We start from the raw sequence: 7750 nt of genomic DNA, 5'->3' as shown, positions 1-7750 counted from the left end.
CATATTAGTTTTTACAACCACTGGAAATGGGAATTTTTAAACACCACTGGAAATGGGAAATTTGCGATCAACTCTGGAAATTACAACAGCCATCATATTAGTTTTTACAACCACTGGAAATGGGAATTTTTAAACACCACTGGAAATGGGAAATTTGCGATCAACTCTGGAAATTACAACAGCCAACATATTAGTTTTTACAACCACTGGAAATGGGAATTTTTAAACACCACTGGAAATGGGAAATTTGCGATCAACTCTGGAAATTACAACAGCCATCATATTAGTTTTTACAACCACTGGAAATGGGAATTTTTAAACACCACTGGAAATGGGAAATTTGCGATCAACTCTGGAAATTACAACAGCCATCATATTAGTTTTTACAACCACTGGAAATGGGAATTTTTAAACATCACTGGAAATGGGAAATTTGCGATCAACTCTGGAAATTACAACAGCCATCATATTAGTTTTTGCTGCAAACATGGGCGCATGATTTTCCACCAATTGGCTTTTAGTGTGCAACACTGAGAAAGGTTGCTGTGAACTTTAATATTGTTGTACTAACATCGGAGAAAAAAATTAGGAATTTGCGGAAGTCTGCTCCATACTTAAAAAAAAAAAAGGAAATGGTTTGATGCATTTTTCTTGAAACTAAACTATAAAAAGAAAAGGTAAATGTAATAAAGAGCCCCCCCCCTTTAGTTTTTTAAAAAATCTGTATCAAAATCAGTTTTAATAAATTTTTGTTTTTAAACCTTCACTAAAATAAATTTTCACAATTAATAACTCATTTAGTGAAAATTTATTTCTAGAAAATTGCATAAAAAGTTTGAGTTTTCAATCTATTTGCATCTTGTAAAGATTTGAACCTGTTGTGAAAATTGGACGCTATTTTAATGTATGAATTTAATTTTAGTTTGAGTTATTGAAATCACTTTTTTGGTGAAGAGACTAAATTTTTTTTTTCTTTTTTAAGTGCTGTTTTGTGAGAATGGGGGATGTTTCGTACATATGCCTGCAGTTGAAAATCATTTAAATGGAAGTAAATTAATGGTTACGTTATTTTTTATATCTTTTTATTTAGTAGGAAAGTTATGTCAAACAATAGAAATACATAAATGTTAATTTCAATTTAGGGTCAATTGGATTTCCCTATGGGTTTCCCTAACCCCCTCCTGGATTTTAGAAACATGTTTGTATTTTGTTGTTTTTTCCCTATAAAATGCATTGAACTCTTATCTTTTGACCTATAACAATAAGTAATTAATAAATGAATAAGTAAATAAAAGAGAAATCATAAATAAAGAGTGACCTAAAATTTTAAATATTTAATGTAATTTGTCACAATACTTTTCCACTAAACAAACATTGTTAGTATATACCAAGCACTAAATATGCACCTAACTTTTTAATATGCAATTTGATTCATGGTATTATATAATTCCTATTTATAAAAAGTTTTATCAACAGGACCATCATTTGAACTTTTCGAGTGCGAGGCATAGATACAATTTTTATAGATACAGAGGCTTGAAATTAATATTGATCTGCAACCCCAAAAAGCATCAAATACACACAACAGGATAAAGTTAGTGGTACAGTCGAATCCCGACTTACGCGAGGGATGCGTTCCAAGACTCCTCGCGTAAGTCGAAATTTCGCGTTGTGGAAAAGTGTTGTGTTATATGATTTTTTCATTAACATACCCAATCATTTTAGACGTTTAAACACCTTTTAAACTGTTTTTGACCATTTGTTAACTATATATTACCGTTTCTTACATAAGGAGCAGAATTTTTACTGTATTTTTTTAAAAGTTGCATTATTCAACATAAAATACTGTTAAGATGCACAAAATCAATGATCAATGGGAGAGAGATATATAAAAATAAAACAGTACGGAATGTACAGTGTGTAGTAATAATAAAGCACTGCACTGCAAAAGTACTATACAGTAGATACAATAAGTTGCATTTATAACTTAAAAATTGAAGATGATGATTTATCTTGCGCAATTTGATCGTCATTCTTATATATTTTTAAATACAGTAGCTTCGCAATTGCTTTTATAACATTTACATCTATGGTAATACCCCTCTGGGAGCCCCTGGACTTATACAGACTGCCTTCTCTTGACTTTTAATTATATGTATGAAAGATTCACCCATCTACCTAATTGTTGTGCTACCTTCGACCAGGGTTGGCTTTCTGCCGGCAGAAACTGGTTATAACTGGTAAAAACCAGCAGAAACTGGCAAAAACTTCAAAATGTCTTTAACAACTCAAGTAATTACTAAATGATATTCGTTTAAGTAAACTAAAAAATTAAACTTAATTTCATCATTGCAAAAAATAAAATCTTATTCTAGTGCTCTTGATTTAGTTCAGAAAGGGAACTTTTCAATTGCAGATGCTCGAAATATTTGGATTAATCAAACAAAGGACGGAAAAAAAAAAAAAAAAACCATATGGGTGCTAAGGAAAGAGAAGTGACATACAGAATTAAACATGCATGACTGATTGTAATTTGCTTATATATGCTTCATCTAAATTGCTGGCGATTGAAATTATCATGTGCTTCGAGAAGAAAGTGCCTGACTTTTACTTGCCAATATTAACTGAAGATTTTGTACCTAATGTCACAGCTTTGCAAAACAAATTGGCCCCCCAATGCAACAGATGAAAGTTTCACGAACATTGCTTGTTCCTTGATGCATTGCCTGCTAGCTTTTCTGTTGCAAGAATATTCTCTTCTCATTTGTGCATATTATTCAGAAACTGTTTAGAGTTTTGAAACCACCTTTTCTTAGAGGTAACTGAAGGGTCCAAACAATCTAACATTTGATTTTGAATTTAAGATAGTTAACCAAAGCACAATTTAACTACAGTATTAATTATTCTTTCCATGCATTTTCTATTGTATGTCAACAATGTTTTGCATTTGTGAGTTTTTGCCAGTTTCTGCCGCAAAAATGGCAGAAAGTGGTTTTTGCCATGCCGGTTTTAACCGGTTTCTACCAGTGGTTTTAACCGCCTCGGCAGAAACTTGCCAACCCTGCCTTCGACCCACTTTCTAGTTGTTCAAGCTTATCAAGAATCTTTACCTTTTCTTAAAATTGTCGCAAACTTTTGGTTTTTGTTTCCGTCTTCAAACTTTACATGAAACAGCGTGTCTAGGTACCACAATATTTCATTACCTTTCATATTTAGAATAAATAAATGAAAAATGAGGAGTGGTGATACATACACACTAACAATGCTATGTTTATAGTGCGGTATGTGGGAACTTGCACAGTCAGTGATGCTGAAAGGATGAAAGTACATTTACAAATTAGTGTTGAGTAGTCAATAACAAAACCAAAACTTAGCATTACAATTCCTTTCCAAATATTTTTGAGTTGAGAGCAAAAAATTCGTTGCTCCGGAAAAACTCGCGTTATAGCCATTTCTCCGTAAGTCGGATCGCGTTGTAGCGGGAGTCGACTGTATATGGGATCAGCAGTTACATTCTCATTTTTCTGTGATCAGTTTCCCTTCAGTGCTTTAGGTTTAAAACAAAACATTTAACAAAAATTCCATGAAGCTAAAAATAAGATATTAAATAGATTTGATAAGACAACTGCATGGAAAATAATCATTCATGCTAATCCAGCTTTTTACATTTTTGAAAAAAAATTACGTTTGTTATTAATTTACTCTTTACAAAAGATCTAATGATGTATCATTGACCAGCAAAATTTTGTAATTGCTGGTCCCCAAGGTTTAAGGATTACAGTAATCATGACAAAAAGAAACAAAAAACATTATCAGTATATACATATATCAAAACTAAATTTTATTATACACTTATTTAAATGAATAAAGTTGATGAATAAAAGCTCTATTAACACTATTTCAATATTACATTCAATGTGAGATAAATCTCTGAATCTGGTTCAGAATAACTCCTGCTCCAGCAAGCCCTTTAGCATGATTCAATCGTAAAAGGAAATAAATTAGGCGATGAACATTGCACATTGTAAATTTACCATCAAGTCAATATGCATTGGCAAGTTTTGATTATTTTGTTGCTTAACCTGTCAACTGTGTTGAACTTGATTTTGGGGAAATGTCTTAAGTTGGTACACTTTGAAAGTCCCAAATAGATGTTACAGTAAAACATGTAAAGAGTTGACCACCTGTTTAAGTTGACCACTTTTTGTCAGGAACGAAATTAGTCCTATCTTATATAATGAAGGAAAACCTCCGTAACTTGACCACCTCTCTATCTTGACCACTAATATACACCAGCTTTGGTTTGGGGTATTGTAAAAAACCCTTTGTAAGTTGACCACTTGGCAAAATCATTAGATTGTACAAAAAGTTTAATCAGAGATGCCTCAAATAAGCAACCAGACATTTTAGAAAAACCTATGAATATTTAAGTTTCCATGGAAAAACATTGGGCTAATGTTAAGTCCCAAAAAATGCGCCAAACTTCAATAAGGAGTTATTTTGTTGAAAAGTAGATTGCCATGGTTACAAATGTACAGGAAAAAAATCGAATGAAGAATTTGAGTCACTTTTGCCTAGTTATAAATTTTTAGGAATTGTTAATACCAAGTAATTAGTTTTTTTATAAGCCTATGTGCCCATTTTTTTGATTGATTTACAGAAGTTTTGAATTTGTATGATACTTTACACGCCATTCTGGTAAATAATCTCTAAAAATATTTTAACAACATTTTTTCTTATTGTTTTAAAGTAATTTTAAGCAATGAAAGTGAGTTCAATATATTCCAATTAGTTAAAAAATGAATGCATAGGACAAAAAATGACAAAAAAAAAATTACTACCCTCTATAAGTTGACCACCAAAGTACTACACCGCAAGAGGTCAACTAACACAGGTTTTACTGTATATACAAAAGGAGATGAAGTTATTGTTGTGACTGTTCAAGCTCCCACTTCTCTTTGTTTTCAGTATACAATTTAATTACAAAGTACTCCTAGGAAAAGGCAGTGCTCCTCACCAGAAAACCACACAAATTATGTAATAATGTTTTTTTTTTTTTTGACACACAAATTATTTGTCCTTGCCTACCTGTTACCAAGACCTGCCTACCTTAAAATCTGTCGAAATTTTTAAGAAGTTGCCAAATTCAAAGGCTTGGCTAGAAATGAAAGGTACCATGTGACTTCACCATCTGCAGTGTGAAAAGTGTCTTTCATTTTTTACCGATACTCACTGAATTTGGAAACTTTTTTTAAAAATTTGGTCGGCTTTTAAGACTTCATATATTTAATAATGAGGAAAAAAGGGCAAATAGCTTAAGCAGTTAGATTTTTTCCCCCATTAAAACACATTCGTGTGTTTTCCTGATTAGGATACACTGAAAGATGTATAGCAATAAACTGTACACAAGTTGAATTTGAATAGCATAAGTAAGGAAGACAAGGCACTTAGTTTGCAATTCTTATCACTATATGAATTTTGGTAGAATAGTACACACAATTCAGACTCCTTTGTCGTTTTTTGTCTTCTAAGTCCTACCACGAAGCAGAAAATAATGAATTACTATAATTTAAACTTACGGCAAAAATTTAAATTTGATTCATCTTTAGATCAACAGAGTCTCATTTATTTGTCTACTGTGATTGTCCATTTATAAACTGTAATAGAAATACAGGTAAGTCCAACTGCCATTACTGGAATTCTTAAAAAGGCAGAAGCTTATCTTATTTCTTTTTTTATGTCAAAACTTTTCTCAAAGTCATTGTAACAGAAGTACAGGGTGTCCGAGAAAGATCCGTACAACTTCAAAAATTTATTGAAAAAGAAACAATAGGGTTACAGCGAAACTAATTAGTACATTAGATAGAATAACTCAAAAAGTTTTTTTCTGCATTATGTTTCTGACTATATATGGCGCTACATGTCACGCAAAGGAATATTAAAGCATTTTAGTTATTTCAATGGCGAATCACGTGCAAAGGAATATTAAAGCATTTCAGTTATTTCAATGGCGAATCACGTGCAAAGGAATATTAAAGCATTTTAGTTATTTCAATGGCGAATCACGTGCAAAGGGATATTAAAGCATTTCAGTTATTTCAATGGCGCCTCACGTGAAGAAAGCTCAATGTGTTGCGTGGTTTATCGAAACAAAATCCGATACGCAAACACAACGGAACAAAACATCCAAACAGCTGTAGCTACTGTTAATGTTAGCATGCTGAAACGGTCGTGGATGGAATTGGATTATCGTCTTGATATTGCTCGTGCTGCAAAAGGGTCTCATGTAGAAATTTCCTAAGGTAATAACTTAAGTTATAGGAAAAAAAACTTTTTGAGTTATTCTATCTAATGTACTAATTAGTTTCGCTGTAACCCTATTGTTTCTTTTTCAATAAATTTTTGAAGTTGTACGAGACTGTATTTTAATTACATGTAAATGCATTCGATGTAGTAAAAAGTTGACAAAATTAATACTGGATTCTTTTAAACTCATTTAATTGGGTACTGGTATTTTAAATAGAAAACAAACTCATTATAGAACTATTTCGTATAGAAAAAACTAATCAAAGGGCTCTCTAAAATTTTAACTTTTCCATGAGTAAGGAATCAACAAAAAACATGGATGGATATGATGTCTACTAAATGCAACTTTGCTGGTTTATTATTTTGCATCCATCATAGCAAACATGAGTTCAAATTTTTCAGATATAGTGTAGAACATCAAAAATCCGAACGCACACTTTCCGTGAAGTTTTAATAAACTGCTCAACAATTGCAAAGGAACAGATACATTTCGTTAAGTAAATAATTGCATACAATGATTAAAGATATGAAAAAGTTCATATGTAATAGAGGTGATGAATTATATTTATTGTGCAAAATCAGGGCCCAATACAGGCTGATTTTGCTACCGTTTTTCGGTACTTTCACAAAAATCTTGTTTTGAAATCGGTACTTTCACAAAAATCAAGTAATAAAATTAGTAGCTTCACAAAAACATCAAAAATTTCACAAAAATTCACATTTTAAAATATAAAATTTGTTTCTCTGTTTAAAACAAAATACACTCATAAAATAAAATTATAAGCAGGTTTATATGAACAATTGCTTAAATAGAAACCTTTTTGTAGTATTTTAACTAATTTTTAGCTGTTTCTCGTCAAAGTGTATTTATGCAATATTATAGCAATTTTTAAACATCTGTTTTGAGGAACCGTTTTTCTCATAATTTCCTATATTGTACACAGTACATAGACCATTAAGCTGAAATTACGATGATATTTTTCGTACTTCTTAGGTTTTCAGCTCCCCCCCCCCCCCCCAAAAAAAAAACGAAACCTGTTAAAAATAATACTAGATGACATTTACACTTTTCAAACTAAAATTTCACTTGTTCCACTACTTCTTTTACAAAAATTAGGATGCGTCTACAATTTCACACAAACAATGCTGATAAAAAAAAACTTTCACAAAAATAGAATGATGTAATACTTTCACAAAAATAGGTAGCGAGAAAAAAAATCCTGAATTGGCCCCTGAAAATACTGTATAATAGTCCCTAACAAAGTACAGTTCTGTACATATTTTAATCTTTTTTCTTTAAGTTCATTAAACAATGAGTTAATTTTTGTTAAAAAATGTAATTACATATTATAGTGTTATATACTGTATGGTCAGGTCCCACGAGAGGCCATGTCAGCCTAGTAGGAAACTAGGGGCCCAGCTCAGAATCAGAGTAATATACATT

The sequence above is a fragment of the Uloborus diversus genome, chromosome 6 (genome assembly GCF_026930045.1).
Source record: "Uloborus diversus isolate 005 chromosome 6, Udiv.v.3.1, whole genome shotgun sequence".
NCBI lineage: Eukaryota > Metazoa > Arthropoda > Arachnida > Araneae > Uloboridae > Uloborus > Uloborus diversus.
The sequence above is the reverse complement of the archived record's forward strand: the minus strand, read 5'-3'. Positions refer to the sequence as shown.